General features: G+C 44.0%; 1 long non-coding RNA gene across 1 annotated transcript; it reads left to right on the forward strand.

Annotated features, from left to right (window-relative positions):
• The first annotated feature begins 264 nt into the window (after window positions 1-264).
• Window positions 265-5617, forward strand: LOC111272850 (uncharacterized). The gene is made up of 2 exons (XR_015315875.1): window positions 265-2360; window positions 2518-5617. It is a non-coding gene; the product is annotated as an uncharacterized LOC111272850 (long non-coding RNA).
• The last annotated feature ends 10707 nt before the right edge of the window (window positions 5618-16324 follow it).

Here is a 16324-nt window from a genome sequence, read left to right on the forward strand (position 1 = left end):
CGATGAACAGCAATCAGATTCTAAGCGAAAAAGGGTAACGAAGTTTTTCTGCGCGTCGGACTTCATTGCCCGTTCTAATCATGGACGCAGTAATATACGGCATCGTGCTAGGCTAGCAGTGGTTGTCGTATTACAGGTTATTGTTGTCTCCTCGTCTCCGTGCTGATATCTATTGGCCAACCTGTTTTTCTTCTATGGGAACACAGTAGCACAGTCCTCACCGACCTTTGTGTTTCTTTATACTTAATTGGGTTGAATAACCTTTTCGTATATCGCTGTTAGTACACTAAATTGTCTATCTATCTATCTATCTATCAAGAGTGCTTACGTCTTTATTCAAAAACGCATTGGAGACCGTTTTCGGCAAGCCTTAGCAAAGTTTTGCACTGCATCGACATCGCCCGTGTCTCTGTAACGGCTTCGTCGAGCGTCAAGTAAAGAAAAATGACGCGACGCAACGCGTCACAGCGTCGACGTCCGCGGCGGCAGCAGAACAGCAAAGGTTATGGGACGGCCGCTGCCGAAATGCTTAAGCGCCACCGCAGGCTGGAACAGGCCGGAGGGAGCGATGCTACAGTCAAAGAGCAGATCGCTCCGTCGCCAATGCTGTCACCATCCGCAGTGCATCTTACAGCCACACGTTCAGTACGAACGGCAGCATCTATAGGAATCGACAAAGAGCTCGTCAGTGACAGCCTTACCCAGCGATCAATGCGCTTCAATAGCAGATACAAATGTACAAAATCCTAGCCACCGCAGACGACAGGGAACCGCTAGAGAGACGCATCGGTAATAGTATCCACGGCATCGTGCCAATAACAACGGCGTGACACACACACATACAGATTAGCCCATCCAGCCTTGCAGTACAGCGCATACGGGGCCGATTCATCCGTTTTCCTCCTTTCCCACTCCGGGCCCCGCTATAGCGGCAACGGCGAGATTGATGAGCCGCGAGCGTTGCGGCCACGCCAGACGAATAACGGCGAGCTGGTGGAGACTATGGAGTCGCCGCGGGATGATTCCTCGAGTCACAGACACTTGCAGACGTTCACGGCCGTTCACGAATAGCTATCCACGTTCAGCCCTCGCTCAAAACCCGTGTAAAACCGCGGCGGACAAAAACCAGGCGAGAGTTGATTATTGCAACGCAACTAGCGTCACCATCGCTGACGGTGTGGCCCGTAATCGCTTGTGCTCAAGGGATAGGCGCTAACCGTCGTCAAGCGAAACTCCGCGTAGTACAAAGCCAGGTGGAGCAATAGCAGACTGACGGAACAAACGAAAAACGCTCTCGTAGCTAGCTCCTCGATTGGTGGCGCAGTTGGCGCTGAAAGCGTTACGTGCTATTTTAGAGGTAAATAAGACTGACTGTTACTACGACGATGCAGAAAAGCGATATCGAAATAGATACCGTTAACGCTTAGCTGTGGCCGTAGGTGTGTGTACGTGTGATGGTCACGTAAATCTCCACAAGTGTCGACAAGTGAGTCACACACGACCGGACGGGTAGACAGACAAACATACGGATAAATCCACAGATAACTCGTTCTCTCAATCCCCTTCACTTATATAATTTCTCTTCGCCCTGAAGTTGGTGCCAGTTCAAGCGTAAGAGTAACTGGCGATTTTGTTATGAGTGACCCCGAGCTCGTTCTGCTATAGCGCGGTGCGAAATCAGCTAGAGATCATCACTGTTCTGCTTACGTTACGGCAACGACTTGTTGCTGTCGCACCTGCCCAGGTCATAGAAGCTGCGTCGCCTAACGGATATATCCGTCGTAAAAAAAAAAAAAAAAAAAAAAAACTACAGATAATCGTATAGTGCTAAATAGATCTGCTCGCGAATACCAGTTGACGAGACCAACGAACGAGTAACAGCAGGCAGAATAACGACAAACAGCGATGCAATCGACTTACCGGAACAGGAATCGCTTACGGCCTACGCTCTTCACTGCGACGCAGTGTGTGTTCATTATTGATTGATAAGTACCAAAAGACAGAGGCTTCTAAATTTCAATACATCGCTCGCTTGCTGATCGCTTAGGAACGTATAGGAAGAATCATAGTGTTCGAAATCGGTTCTGTGCGCATCCCGTTGTGCCTGCCGTCGTGCGTTTACGTGCTGCTTTGACACTTGGCGCGATCGTCCGTAAGAGATAGTAGTCGGATTAAGTTGTTATTGTCTCGTGTGGTATGGAGATCACTATTATACAAAGTTTTCAATCGTCTTAATCGTTCCAGCCAACTTGATGTAATCATCGGCATCGTTAGCCAATGCTCTCAACCTTTTCGTTGTTGATCCGGCTGGGTAAAAGTTGTACGCTTTTACCTCATTTTCGATCTGCTGCTGATCCTGGGTATGTCCATGTACCGCACACATTATAACTCTGCCCTGGCCTCCATATTTCTTGCAAAGTATAGGATCATGTGGAACCTGCTATTGAGACACGAAGCAGTAATACGGTATTTACTTCTTTCCTAGCCAACTTAATTGTATCATTGTCGGCTGCATAGAGTAAACAACAACGGAGCCCGTACGACATCGTGGCCAGCGTCAACGCAAGCGCGTGAAATCTAATCTATTGAATAATCAGCAACGTCATAGCGATACGGATGTGTTCTTTGGTCGCGAGCGAACTGGCCACGGTTTGCCAATGGACGCAGCGATATTGCCCTGAAAAAACGTTACAGAGAAATATAGGACACCGAACGCATTCGACATTTCGAAAACGAAGCAAATGGTCCTCGACGAATCAGTAACTAAGAGAACGCATCTCCCGTGTCAACTTTGTGCCGCTGTTGTCTGTTTAGAAAAGAAACTCAAGATAGTTCCAGTCCAAAACTACACTACTTTGAGCATTTTCTCTTACTTGGCCTACCTAGGTCGTGGTCTAGATCGAGGTCGGCTTTGTCTTACGATGTTGCTTACCGAAAGTGAACTTGTAGGTGTCACAACATATCTGCTCAGAGAACCTAAGAACTAACCTATTCGATCGCCTAAGGACACGGGGTTGATGCAAAGTCGCGTTGATCGGTTACCAATGCCTCTGCTTCTATGCTTAATTGCCCTTACCTGTAGTTGTGTGAATGTTGCTGCTATCTCGTTGCTGTGAAGTGCATTTCGAAGTGCGACAGAGTGAACCACGAGCGATATGGTACTCATGCTTGAGGAACGTGGTGCCGGATGCATTTTAACGAGTTGCAGTCTAGCGGCACCCCGGGCATCAGTTCAGGATAGCAGAACTTGTTTGCCCTGTGTATCAACAACGAGCAGCACCCTTTGCAAAATGCGTTTGCCTCGACCACAAAAAGTCTCTCTGAGGAACAGCGTTCAGAAAGGTAGGGAAAACGCATACGCGCACAGAATGCTGGCTTTTAAGTGCCAGCACCTTGATCAGCCGTGACAGCAAAAAGGGCGACACTGCGTCACCAAATATGGCCTGTTCGTTGTTTAACTAAAAAGCTCACTATTATCGCAAAATGACATGTAAACTAATTGACGGGTCTATTAATACAACCATGTAGGGACTACGTGCAAACAGCCTTATTTAGAGATGTTAGCGTAATTATTACGTTCTTTCAGTCGCAGTGTATCCGGACGGAGTGTTTTCTGATCGATGATGATCTGCTACGATGTTTCGTCTCAGGCTCTATGCCCGTACTATTATGTACACGTACTACTCGCATCTGTATATGTATCTGCTCAACTTGCATTACTGAGTAAATTACTTTATATTGTATTACTTGGGATCACTTGTTTGTGTTGCCCTTTATTCTTTCCGCTCGCCGCCCTATCCTAACTGCTTTGATTCCTTTAAATTTATCTCTACTGCCTGAAGTTTTGTTGTAACTAAGCGTTGCTACCGCTGCTCATGGAACAGTCGTTACTATCTTACAAGCTATCAATAATTCTCCGTTACTCTATCTATTTGTGCGAAGTGCATTCATTAAATACATTTGACGACAGATTTATACAAAGTGCGGGTTTCAACACATTTATCAGGAAAAAAAATGTATTTGTTTGTTTATTACGTGAGAGAGTTGGGCGTCCTTATTATCATTCGAGTTATTTATACGTACAATGCCTTAAGGATTGGCCTGACCATGCGCCCAGAATGCGTTTAATGTGTATTCACTGCGAAAATCTGGCTTCTGCTAATTTGACACATGAATCGACAGTGGCCTACTAAGTGAGGATCATCAAGAGCCACAATAACAATAGGCCATATCCACCTCGACGTGTGGCAAGTTCATAGGTGCGTATTGGCCCTCCGTCGACGGTAGGACGCGAGTTGATCGACACACACACACACACACACACACACACACACATACATACATACATACGGCCATGAACATTAGGCCTGTCAAATAAAATTATGTTGGCCTGTTGGTAGGGTCGTAACGAGGACGCCCGTCCGAGCCGTTGTGTGCCGAACATTATTTGTATTTGTGATATGGGCTACACACTTATTTGCATATTAACGTCACAAAAGAATACTGCCACGGCCTGTGTCCATTGAAACGTCGACGCTGTCTGTTTTTGAAAGACAGGCTCCCCAGGCTTGTCCTCGAGTTAGCTTAGTGGGTAACGTGTTTGCCTGCTAATATTAGGGACACGTTATGCGTTAGGTTCGAACCCGGGAAAAGATACACGGTTCGTTTCGTGCTAGAATCCGGCCGTCTGACGGAATGCCTAACGGCGATACCAGACGTAAAACACTAAACACCAGATTTCTGAACCGAAGCTGCGATAACGAAGCGGATGGCAGCTACTCTAAACGAGAGCGTTCATGGAAAGCATCTCTATCGGTGCATGTGAAGAGTTTCCTCTAAACATTCCCCATTGGTCTCCATTGTCATGGAGAATTGGAATTCTGGCATATTAATAAAAAAAATATTCACTCAATTAATTAGCCTGGGCCTATTTCGCACTGACCTCGTTTCCTATTGCGTGCCTCTTTTGCTCACGGCGTGCGCGTGCTTTCTCGGTATCTCACAACACGAGAAATGCTGCCAGCGTTATTCATACTAAACGTTGTCACGGCAAGAGCTATAAAAAATGAGGTGTCAGATACCTCGGCGAACGCTTCGTACTGTTCTGTTTTTGAACGTGGAGGGGGCCGAATCGACTGTGACACGGGGGTAGCGGGATCGCATCTATATATATATATATACAGAGTCCCACCCAAAAAAATGCAAAGATCCAAAACCTTTGGATTGTTCCGTTTTTTCAGTGTGTACTTAATTGTGAATGATTAGTGGACGATAATTGATAATAATGAACGAAGAAAATCCAGGAGATTATGAACATTGACGACTTGTACCGAAACATCTGAGAAACTTGTCAGCAAATTAAGAGTACATCAGATTTGAAAACGTTCCAAATAAAAACAAAAATGTTGCATTCTATTTGACAGTACATGCTATCAATGAAGGTGATCCGGACTAAGGGAAGCAATCTTCTGAAATGTATCTGAAAGCATCCACACACAAAAACTGTTGTGTATATTTGTTTAGAGCCATGAAGTTCCCCAAGCGCCTTGACGTCCGCCAACCGTCCTCTTCTTGTAAGGACACCTTAAAAATAAATGAGACTTTAGAAGATTTCATACATGTTTATATTTACTTATAATACACGCAATCACATAAGAATACGACTAGACGACGATATCTTCTTGTGAAATTTATAGATTACTAGCCCTATTGTTATTAGAGGAGTTTAATCTGCGGTAAAAGTAAAACTTATGCAGATTATATTACATTTCAATATCGTAAATAAATAAGCACTGAAATGGTAATTATTTAAATCTTCTAGGCAATTTGGGAAAGTTTATATATATATTATGGTGAGGTTTATATAACTGTGTGAGCCCTATGAAAGGGTTTCATGGACGAATCATCTCAATTCAATTATCTGTTACAAACATGAGCTGGCGATACTATTTAGTTATATATATATATAAATAAATTAGGAAAGAATCATACAACACAACCTATTTGTGACCACCTCGCGCTGTCGGCTACCATTTTGCAAGGCGACAATAAAACTGTCATATTACGAAATGTTAAAGTATGTTATCGTTTAGACGACAATGGCCGAAAGTGCAAGGTGTACTGAAAGTTTCATTTTGGCCATGATGACAAATCGGGTCGGGTCGGGTCGCTAGTCGAGTCCGACAATTCACTACGGGTTTAGCACTTTTGATACTACGTACTATTTCTAATTCAATGTTACAAGTGGCATTTGAAAAGCGTGGGCTGATTGTTTAGGCAGGTGGGCAGTTATCGTCTGTCGCAGCGATCATGTGATAATGTGAGACTACGTTAACACACCGATAGGCCTGGTAAACACGACGGCTGATGACAAAACTTCTCTGGGTTAATTCGTCCTGACCCACGTGCGTATAGGCTGGGCTAAGAGGGAAGCTCACGGAACAACAGCTCTATGCCGAAGTAAAGAAGACATTATCATCGAGAATTAGCAAAATCGAAAAATGCAGACTGGAAAATCACATGGTAAACACATACGCCCAGTGTCAGGTGTGAATATAGATGGTAGCCTTTGGTGCGGAATGATGTTGAATCAGCAGCGTAGTAAAGGTATTGGTAAAAAAAAAACAGAAGTAAAACCGAGCCGTTACAAAACCACTTGGTAGAACAAATAAGAGAGCTGCTTAATAGTTTCACGGCTATATGATATATAAATTGTACCGTATTATTAATTACTTAATAATCATTGTATTATATTGCCCGACAGCTATCTGTCGTAAGATCAGTGAATCTGCTTGTTCGCTAGTCAGTTTGACTAAGCCCTCACTTTGAACGCTTGTCAATGACTAGAACATTGTTCCCCTTTTCTACGTGAGACCTGAGCCCGTTGCGCCGTCTCCTGCCTTTTCGTGTACGTCTCTATGTTCGTCAGTTTATCTTATCGCATTCATATATTTATGCATACGGTATGCGTGTATATGTATACGCTATGAACTATATAATCTTCTATCGTTTCCACGATTCGCTTAAGCCGTGGAGCAAGCGGGCTGACTAGTCAACCGGTGATTGAACAGATGAATTTAGCAAACTACATAAACTAATAATAACTCTAACGTATACTCTATTGACTCCTGTTCCCTAAGTATCCGTGCAGCACCCCAGATAGTCCGTCACTTCAATCGTACAAGTAGTATTAAGTGGACAAAACGGCTCTCCTAGTCCGCTGCTTTGGCTGGCAACTGTAGTCGTCGATGTCGTCCTCGTCGTCGTCCTACGACCGTTCGGCAATAACATGTGGTAATGAATCCGAGAATTGTTATCATCTCGAGTACGATTGTTGATCGCGTACGAAACTGTTTCACTCATTCGCGGTGATAATTGTAATAGCAGCAGCGGTAACAGCACAAACAGTTGATCTGACGTACACAGATTTATAAGGGCCCCTCCAGCCAGCATCGAAATCCCTTTGTAAGTAAGTCGACTAGTCCAGCGAACCATGTAGCATCGCCAGATTCGTAGATATTCACTAGAACGATTGCTACGGCTACCGCTAGCGGCAGTATCACCACGAAAACAGCGTCGAGCCTCTCGAAAAAGAAAACACACGCTACAGATCATCGACAACAGCAACAACTATCCGTACCAGATAAATACGGGTTTGTGCGTACGCGATCAGCGAGTATACACGGAGCAATGACGTTCAGATTAGAGCGCAGGTCTCCCCTTTTGTCTCATGGGTCCTCCGCTCCGCCCCGTAACGACCATTCGTAATATTTTCCCCGCGTGATTCCAACGGCGGCCGCAAGTAACATTCCGTCATTATTGCCAACAGCGTCGGATCACTCTAGCTGATCCGAGGGACATAGTTCTCTGAGTTATCGAGTGGTCAAATCGACTCAGTCCGAGTAAAGGGGCTAACCTGATCTGCAGTGTACGACAGAACGCAGTTTGAGTGGCCTGATTGTAGCTCGCTTTAGCCGAGGTCCTTGTTCGGGAAAGCGGCTATAGAGAAGGCACCAGCGTTCGCCTACGCGTTACGCTAGCGACCACTTAATTGGCTGAATCGGACAGAGAAAATTATTCTCTTCGTCTAATCATGATTATCGATGGTGGCATCGGTAGTATGGATATCGTCGCCTACAGATGGGCCAAGCGGCAGTGTTATTGGAAAGACGTTACATCAGGAATGGTTACCGACCTGCATCTGTCTTAATGATGATAGTCGCTTCTTCCTTGATAATGTCGGAAAGCAAATATTCGAACACAGTTTTTATCCCCTCCCAGAACATTTTTATCCCTTGCTATATAGGGGCAAGGGGAAGGAAAAAATAAATTACGTTTATACCGATACGTCGTGATTGTAATTAGTCACACAGAAAAGCCAAGGAATTAGAGAAATTAAACCTAGCTAAACAAAAAAAAGGTGCAAGCCTGAGGTTTGTGGCGAACTATTCGGAAAGCTCGTTGTCGCCAAAACGATTATTCCTCGACTACTCGAGGCGTTAACAATGAATCAGCGCCTACAAGGCAGCAGCCGGCAGTCTATAGCTACGGCAACATCTGTGCGAATTGCTTATGGACTTCGAGCAGTCCCGTCTGGGTTGGAAGAGATGACAACGTTTGTTCAACCCAGGAGAAACAGTTTCTACTGGAACGTGTCGGGTCGTTGTAAGGGTTCAAGGCGTTTCATCAAGGAATTGTGCGTGTGTGAGAACTCGGTGAAGTACTTGGCTTAGCTTCGCCGCCTGACTTCACGGCACTTGCAGAGTTTGCACGCGATTAACGAATCCGCCGAAATAAGCCTAACCGTCGCCCGAGTAAGCCAGATTGCATTGTAGCTCAAACGGCCGTATTTTCGCTGTAGTGCGTGACGTTCTTGAGGCTTAGTCCGCCGTCATGTATCGAGTCACTTCCGGACTAGGAATCCCAGGATGCAGTTTCGGTGCATTTGCGTCGCACGTGACAGAGAACCCGTGTTAGAGGCGAAAGTCCAGATAGGCGGATCCTTATGCGAAGGAAATTATCGTAAGACTCGACGCACGCACGATGCCAGGTTGAAGCTGTGATCTGTCCTGTCACTCTGGAAAGATACACGGGCATCCAGGCATTCAAAGAATTGTAGGGCCATATAGTGAATACGGAAGGGCTTCCATGTTAGCCCCAGTATATTGGCTCACCGTAAGTACAAAGTTTAAGAGATCGAAAGCGTGTGGTCCGACATCTATTACCTGCAATCATAAAAATGATCGGTTGGAGCGAGAAGGCTCGAACATTTTATTAGGTTCAACAGCTTGAACAGCTTATTCAGAATGACCAATAACTGAGTTTTAAGGATAATGTCACAAGATATAAGTCTAAGTACGTCATATGCTGCTTACGGTAGGTTTCTAAACGTTTAAAAGCTATTCTCTGGTCTCTGTCGCCGCACTGAAATCATAACGTAATTCAGTGAAAATGGTTATACAGCTTATTTAACCGCTAACTAACTGTGAGCTACACAATGTGTAGTAAGAAAGCGATACATCCTTTCACACGAGCTAATTTATGCATTAGGCCTGACTGGCTAACTAAGGAAGATTGCCTCGGAGCAAAGACTCACGATTGACTGGCAGTCCAGATTAGAATCCGTGCATTATAAACAGACGTGCGATCACCGTTTAGCTGTCAATAAAAGCTATTAGAAAGGCGTTAACCAACGTCTAGACAGGAACGGCTTGAGCACGGGCGTGTGATTCGCGGTTTGGACCTGAATTTATGTCCTATTAATACCACCAAATAAGCACGTCCGTGACAGATGTCCTTACCCCCTTAGACAAAATGTCCATGGATGCATCTGTTTTCTTTTGATGCACCTTGTAAACAGCACAAAGACAATATCAATTCTACTCAAGGTCGATGTATCCCGTGACCCTAATGATGGCCACGGACGACATGAACGCGACTTTAGAACCGCTGTCTAAACGGCCAGAATTCACCGTGTATCTCTCAAAGGCTTGTCGTTTTCTCTGAACCCAACGTTTCTATTTTAGCGGCTTCTTAAAACGACTACTTTATTTAAGAAATAGTTTTCGTTAGAAACCAAGATGAAGCATACGTATTAGGCGTTCGGATGGCCGCGTAACCGCTCCGTACTCGGAGCAGAACCCTATCGAATCAATCACGTTCTATGCAGCCAAGGATATCTTTAATATACCAGCAACTTAATCTGCTAGCGAGATACGCTATAGCTGCGGCTTCAGATCGCCAGGTAGGCTTACGTGTCTTCCTTTAAGCCGTAGGGTATATAAACTTTTCGCACTGGAACAAAACAGCACGAGAATATAGTGTTTTCAGTACATTTTTCTCTCAGTTCAGATAAGCTAATGTATATTTTTCATAGGCCATGTGAGTCCTATCGTATGGCTTTAGCCGTATTTCTTTGTCCAGTTTTTTTTTTTCTCTAACTCATCTCTCACCTAGTCCAGACGCCCTGAGAAGGATCTCGATTTCGATCAAGTGCGCCGTACGACCTTGACTTGCTTAGAAAGGTCGAAGTGAACGTAGCTTTTAATCACTCTTATAGCTTTGTCTAGTTGCTGTCGCCGTCTTCGTGATTATGACGGGCCCAAAAAGTCTGTTGCGGTTAACATTGTACCGTTGTTGTCGCCCGATAGCTCTACGTTCCTTGCGCTAAAAGGGACCAGCGTAGTACTCGTGAAAACACCCAGCCTAGATTAGCCGCTCGAACGGTAGCAGTACAAACTCGTTCGATAGATTTGACGAAGAGGCCAGGTAGGCTGCGTAGATAAAGACTAGGTCGTAGTCAAGGACATTTAGTAATATCTAAAACTGGTAGTAAAAAGCGCTAGGGTGATGGCAGAATGAGTGTGAAATGGTAAATGAATGCCACGTTATAGTATCTGGAGTGCATACGAATTTAAATGAGCAAAGAGTGTTTGAAGGGTGCGGCGCGACCGTAAGAATCAAATAAGATTACAAAAGAGAAAAATAACACACTTGTAAATTTTATTATTGCTAATTTCGTCGCTGTCGTCTCCTGAGGTAATAACAAAAACAATCGCCGCTACTTTGTAACTTTAAGGTCCTTTGAGCGTCTTCGTGGAGCTAAGCTAGGATCGGTCATGTCGTACGGGAAATGGAATCAATATCAGGAAATAGCGTTTATCAAATGATGGTAATTAGTGAATGGCTTCAAAACGCCAGCGTAATTAGTGCCGTTTTAGGAAACTGTTCCTAATTAATTTGTCCTGTTTATTTATGCCATACAAATAACAGTGAAGACGAATGGCAAGGCAAATGTCTACTCTAATTTTCGACGGTCACCATCGCCGTCGTCATTTTTCGTTCATTGTTTCTGAGCATGCGCACAAATCATCACCTAAATAGCATTAAATGCATGGATGGCAACCTTACTCCACTTGACAAAGACCTCTTTTCTGCTTAGTATATAAGCCGTCGGACATTGATTTATACAGCATTGGCTCCTAGCGAAGACAGTGTCCACGCTTGGATTCGAATCTAGACCGTTACATATTCCTAAGTTTAATAGGCAGACACGTTACCCACTCCGCTTTTAAAATGGCGGTCAACAATTACCTGTGTTCGTGGTGGCGCTGAGGTAACATGTTCGTTTAGTCCTGAGAAGGGAACGCCAACGATCTGCAGCAATGCTTAACTAGGACAACAAAACCAGACTCAAACGTAGCTGGGGAGCATCTACAGAGTTATTCGATGTATGGATATATTTGAAGATCTGATTTTTTGATATTGATAGCTGTTACCGTTGCCAAGAGCTTTATAATCCCTTTGAATAGAGCATCTTTCCGCTTCCATAGGTTATTATTCGACATTTTTATTATGAGTTGCAAGTACAACAAGATCGCGCAATAGATGACGTAGGATCCCGGGCACTGTAGGGCTGCAAAGGATTGTGGTGTCCGTCGTTACCCGTATGTTCGTTACTACCAGGATCGTCCATCATATCTATCGCCAACTGAGAGCGACCATACGATTTTACTGCTGCTCCTTTGTTGCAGATCCGTTTCGGAAGGCGAGGCTGTTACAAATCGCGGTTAACCAATTCAAGGTCCACATGGTCTAGCAAATACATGTATTAAACTCCTGTTTAGTAATCTTTTTTTAGTCTATAGGTAAAAATATGCATAACCCTCGGTAGCTTTTCGTTTCTAAAGGACGTACCATCGAACGATGTCATTGTTTCATTTGTAGGATAGTGTTTCTAATATACCTTACTATTTGGAAAGTTTTCTGTGTGGCATATTATGGAATATAATATGCCTAGTTCTCCTGTTGGGTTACCCACAAATCTTCTACAGTTCTTTGGAACCAACATTAACATCCACTATATGCCGTCTAACGAGGCGTTGCGCGCTATAGTCGGACATGAAATCATAACTCTCGTCTCTATTTCCCAAGACTCAGTATCAACTTATATAAACAGTATTGACAATATCGACACTAATGACAGTGCAAAACCTAGATGAATTGCTATCGTCGACGCTAGATGCAGTGAACTAGGATGAAGCCTCTTCGTTTTGCGAAACAGCAAAGGGTACCCTTTACCGCAATTCACTACGAGGAAAACAAGTACAAACCAAATCAACGACTGCATTAACCACCATTGACTCAATTCCATCGAATAAGCAAAGCGGTCGGGAGAACAGCTGTTATTCAACGATACTGTTCTCGAATCTGCTGCCGCAGACGTTTCCCATAGTGAGAGTAGCAAGCAGATCAGGCCGGCAGCCCTTACGGGCCTTGTAACGATGGAACGCCACTTGAATGGAGACCATCGCTAGCGGTTAAGAAGAAACTTGTGTATGACTACGGCAGAGAACAAATGCGGTGGCAGGACGCTGCATCGAAGTTAGGTCCGTTACAGTAGGCTAGCTTGTTCTACTGTAGATAGGCCCGTGACGGCAGCTGCTGCTTAACGTAGCATCGTTGCCGTTCGACGATGCACTCTCATTCCATTTATGAAATTCTCTTTTTTTCTTTCTCAACCACTTAGCTTCTCCGTATTCTTCGTTTCTCTTTTCCCTGCCGAGCTTCGGACGCTTAGATTGGGACACAACTTCTAGCAATTATTTAAGTCTCTTCGAATATCACTACTACGGAAACCGTAAGCTGGGCGTACTTGTCCTCATGGCTCCGCAATCCCCGGGTGTGTGTCGACCAGGCCGCCTAGGTTTGAAACCTGCTATAGAGATACGGCTTTTTTCGTGCTGACAAAAGTCAGCCCTGCGAAGCTTCAACTCTAGCGGTGGAAGCCGAAAACTCGGAAGATTCAAGTTTAACACGCCGTTGACTGAGCAGATGAGTGTTGGTCCCGAAAAAAACGCAGTGAATTAAAGAGGTCTATCATGATGGATCCATTGTTAATGAGCAGAAAACTGCGCCAACCCGTGATAGCTTGTAGAGAAGAGGGATCTCGGTTAGAAAAGCGTGTTAATTATACATATTAGAAAATCGAACAGCTTCTCAATATGGCCATGGAAAATGGCTGATGAGTCCATAGCTATCTCAATAATATTTAATTTTTATTAGCACCTGCTATTGTGACTTTTTTTTCTTTCTACGTTTTGTTATTGGACGTAATTGAATACACGAGTCTAGTTGGAAACGACATAAAAAACTTATTGTGGTATCATTTGCGTTCGCGTGGTCGTGACGCTACCGTTGGCTACTGCAGCGCAGGCGTGATTCTTAGATTTGTCGACGCGTTACTTATCTAGTAGACCTATATATGCCTAGAACGGGCCGCAAACTTTTTTTTCAATACTCGATAGATGTTGAGTTTTACCTGCCTTATCTAAACATTACTTCAGATGCCCAGCTCGTTTCAGCACAAAGCGGTTTCCAACTTTGACGATTACTTACTTTTGGGGTTTAGTAGAGAAACGTGTTATCACAGTAATAGCTAGAGTTTTTTTCTTTGATTGTTGAAACACTCCATAAACCGCGTTACTGCTACGAACGTACCTGCCTAAATAAGACGTTTTATATAGGGCATAATGCTTATAGTATGCAATTGTACATTTGTTATACTATGAACACCGTACGCGGTCAAGACAAAAATGTACCTTGCAAGCATCTGTTTCAAACCAGTTCGATACTATGTTCTAAAGCATTTCTTCCCAAGGGCTGAAACTTCACAGCACGAACGACTAATTACAATAGCATTGCCGTATTAATCCTGACCTTCAGCGTGAATCTCCCCTTTCAAGGGTCGTACGCCTGCATATCGTGCAGTGACAATTTTGCCTAAGTAATGCACACCTCTCACAGTGACTCGTATGTTCTGTTCGTACTCGTCTGCATGAACACGATTCTTGTAGCGGGAAGAATAGTTCTTTATTAAAGAATGGTTCGGGTTTGTAGATGGCACGAAAATATATCTCGGGCTTTCTCTCCGTTCGTTTGCCACAGGCGGCATCTTGGCAGCGGCAAAGATTGTCTGCCCGTGATGCTGCCGTTATACGATACGAATCTAGTCGAGATAGTCACAACTTCCTTTTGCTTAAGCAAACCGTCAGGTCGCCGATCACTTGCCTATGGTGTTTAACATGGCCTACGCCGTAATTCGAATCCATGCTCGGTAAGTCAGCTTGAACAGAGATCCACCACGGCAAATACACACAACCAGAAAGACACACGTTTCTATCTATAAGCACCTTTATAGATTAAACTGGCAGATCCGAGAATGAGAACATTATATATGTATACATATAGGGTGGGGTAAAAGCCTCCTCTGACAATCTGGTGGGCTTCATTACCACTTAGGGAGAAAGAGACGGGGGGCAAAGCGGTATTGTGACTGTACAGCCGGAGGATCCGTTAACGATATCCGAGAGCTTCGTGCGCGGCCTTTTCATATAATGTCGACAGTATGCGTAAGCTTGCATTACTTTGAGATTTCCATTTTACGTCTAGCAGACAGCTGCAGTTGGGCCGGCTACAATAACATGAGCGACTGTACGGAGGGGGGACGCTGGCTCATGAGAAACGCTTAGATCAAGAAGAGATTGCTTATGTTCGTTACGCTCTATAGTCGCTTATATGTCGTATAATCGTTGAAAACAGTATGGAAATAAGAAATACTTCAGCTCGCTTACGAATTTGCCGCCAGCGATATTCGAATAGAGACCCTGTATCGTTGGCTGGGTCTTTCTCCCGGTGTGTGCTCATAGAGGGTCATCCATGCAACGAGATGGATATAACATTATACGATAAATATCGACGCCGATAGCAGGAGTGGAAAAAGATGCCGCAGATGAAATGAAGCTGTTCAACAACATTTATCGTATAAGTACATACGGGTGTAATTTAGCGTTAGAGAAATGGGTCCAGTGAAACGACCCATTTAAATTTCGTGCTATAGGCTTAGTGAGAGTGATGGTCGTGACAGGTTTCTTTTTGCTGCCAGTAGATACCCGCCGCTGAAAAAAATTTTTTTATTCAATCTTTTTTTACACCAACGTGGTTTCTGGGCTGGGCCGGTGGGCCAAGAGAAACTCAGTGTTTTTTACCCAGAAATTTAGGAACTGATTCTGGTCACTGTAGAAGCAACGGTTACCTGTTCAATAGCCTCTAGGTTTCCCGGGTGAGACGGTGGAGTGGTAATGTGTGATTATGAAAGTTTTAGATTAGGCTGGTTTATGTTCGAAAGCCGGCGTAGACACACTTTATCCGGAGTAGCGTTTAACGATAATACCTGACTCAAAGCTCGTAACATTTAGATAGAATTTCTGTGTTTGTCGCCATATTGGTTACGCTTAACGGGGATTAGTTGTATCGTAAAGATCCTCAGAACGATTAATATGGCTCAAAAACGGAGCCTAATAAAGTCTCCTAGGCTATAAGTCCGGGACTGACACCACGTTTATGCCTGTAAGCATTTTTTTGCCCTGGGAGAAATACGTTCCTGGATTTTTTTCGCAAATGGATTTGTTCATCATTCACTATGTCTGTATTCCGCCATTAAAATGGTTGATAAAGATGGTGTCTGTGTTTTTTTTGGCCAATATTGTAATAAACACAAGTGTCTCAGAAGCATTAATAGAATGTGTGCTAGTCTATATCCTTGTTTTCACCCCACTGCACTGCCACATTGCAGGCTATTACCGCAATTATCAATGACGCGTTTCGCCTAGCTATTGTCCACTTCTTAGGGTTTTTTTGTAGATATATACATATATATATATATATATATATATATATATATATATATATATAATTTAGTAGACGCTGGCCACGATGATAACTAGGTCTTCAATATGCGGGACACACGTGTAAAATCACTGTGGAC

Source organism: Varroa jacobsoni, unplaced genomic scaffold, assembly GCF_002532875.2.
Source record: "Varroa jacobsoni isolate VJ856 unplaced genomic scaffold, vjacob_1.0 contig03577, whole genome shotgun sequence".
NCBI lineage: Eukaryota > Metazoa > Arthropoda > Arachnida > Mesostigmata > Varroidae > Varroa > Varroa jacobsoni.